The sequence below is a fragment of the Buceros rhinoceros genome, unplaced genomic scaffold, assembly GCF_000710305.1.
Source record: "Buceros rhinoceros silvestris isolate BGI_N320 unplaced genomic scaffold, ASM71030v1 scaffold2942, whole genome shotgun sequence".
Classification (NCBI taxonomy): Eukaryota; Metazoa; Chordata; class Aves; order Bucerotiformes; family Bucerotidae; genus Buceros; species Buceros rhinoceros.
Genome location: NW_010398145.1, coordinates 45,185 through 47,553, shown reverse-complemented (window position 1 = coordinate 47,553; position 2,369 = coordinate 45,185).

The window sequence follows — 2,369 nt, the reverse complement described above, 5'->3', positions numbered from 1 at the left end:
AAAGAGTCCTGATGTCCTTAACGCTACTGAGGCACTACAGTTTTTAAGATAAAAAACCCCACTTGTTAAAACTAACCTGGCAGAAAGAGAACCGATCACACCTCCAAACGTGGGCGAGGGTCAGCCTTGATTCACACCATACACACAGCGAAGTGCCATTGCTTGTCACTCACCGCGTGCAGCAAAGACAAGGGTCGGTTTTGTCATAACGAAACGCAAATGTGAGATCGCTTCCGCCTGCCAGGTGTGTCGCACCTATTCGCAGCCATGCACACGCCTGCACAGCTGCCGTGCTGGAGAGCTGGGAAAGCAGCAGCCAGGCCTCCCACCCTGCCCCTGCCCAGAACACCAGCGAACCGGAGCCAGCTCTTCCATCCTGCCCTGAACACCAGCGAACCGGAGCCAGCTCTTCCATCCTGCCCTGAACACCAGCGAACCGGAGCCAGCTCTTCCATCCTGCCCTGAACACCAGCGAACCGGAGCCAGCTCTTCCATCCTGCCCTGAACACCAGCGAACCGGAGCCAGCTCTTCCATCCTGCCCTGAACACCAGCGAACCCGAGCCAGCTCTTCCACCCTGCCCTGAACACCAGCGAACCGGAGCCAGCTCTTCCACCCTGCCCAGAACACCAGCGAACCGGAGCCAGCTCTTCCATCCTGCCCTGAACACCAGCGAACCGGAGCCAGCTCTTCCATCCTGCCCAGAACACCAGCGAACCGGAGCCAGCTCTTCCATCCTGCCCTTCCCCTCCCATGCTAAGCAGCTCTTGGTGAGGGACAGAAGCACCTGGCAAACACCGGCAGCAACAATCACTGCACCGTGCTGGGTGCTGTACAAACCTGACACCCATCCAAGCTGCTGACCATCATGGACAGGAAGATTCCTGCCTACTTTCTGAACTGCCGGCCATGCCTGGCTATCAAGTGTCACTGGAGAATGGGATTTTCCTGCGTATCTAAGTTTCAATCCTCTGCTCTGTCCTACCAATGTCAGTGGCAAGTTTTACACCAATTTCTGAGACAGCATCTCTGGGTTCTTAGGAGCAAAGCTTACCAAAGCAATGCTCCCTCGGGACAGCATACAGCTAGGGTGAAACAAAAGCCTCTGTAAAATTACGGCTTTTTAATGCAAAATCCATTGGTTTCTCCAGGAGAGCGGGATTTTTTTTCCCCAAGTGAACAAGAAAAATTCTGATTCCCAAGACAAAAGCTAACTCTGCGTGCCACGCTGCAGCCTCAATTGAGTTTTATTGTTGACCTGAAAACAGTGATTTCATTGGAAATGCTGACACAAACATGACTATTGCTGCTGATGATACGCATCTCACATACGCTGAATCGAAGGGATGTGGGAGGATGTTTTAATTGTTAAATTGAGTAAAAAGGACATAGAAGTAAAAGTACCAGGAATTCCTATTGACCTTACCGGGAATTTTCTGTGGAAACCAAAGGGGGACTATGTCTCAGGGGAATTAATCTGTTCCCTTATATGGGCACAGAAGAAAAAAAAAAAGAGGACTATCCATGTCAATACTTCAAATTTGCAGTCACAAGAGACTGAATGTCTCGGGGAAACAGAAAGGAGATACAGAGCCTTTCACTTCTAGGTCACTGGCTTAAATCCTGCTTATTTCAGCAGTGACCAAAACTCATTACCATCCAAGCTTGCTGTTCCGTCACCAACAGTATGTGAAAGGAGCTTGTGGCCTCAGAGGCAGGTGCCCACTGTCGGCAGCCTCAGCAGAAAGACCAAGGATTTGGATGAACATTAAATATGAATTTCAGCTCAGCCCTGGGTATCGGTCCCTGCCCCAGCCACATCCCAGGTGCACCCGCTGTTCAGATTGCTTGGATCGACCTTGGACTTGGCTCATCGCCCTGTCCCTGCCTGACCATCAAGGGGACCTGTGCTGCCACAACCCTGCCCTGCTCTCCAGCCTCAGTGCAGCGGGATGGCATCCTGCCGCAGACATCCCTGCCCACCACGCTCAGCTCGCAGCTTGCCTCCCCTCTTCCTGATCCCTGGCAAGGGCTTTGATAGGGCAATGTGGGAAAAGATGCATTAGTGCTACATCCTTTGGTATCCCAGAAATTCACTGTCCTTTATCTCGGATGTTCCCTGACTACGGGACAGAAAAACTGACCTTTGGAGAATGAGTGACTTTACAACCAGGATCGGTCTCAGTGTGTCAGGAGGTCTTCAGGATAAAAGAAATTACTTCAAATATCCTTGATACAAAAAAAGAATCTGTACTCCACAAACAAAAACAGTCTCAAGCCTTTAAGGAGATTTACAGCTGCCACAACAGAGCCCTGGGGTCTTCTCTGTCGTTAGCCACAAAAACAATTTAGAATATGACACCAAATGCT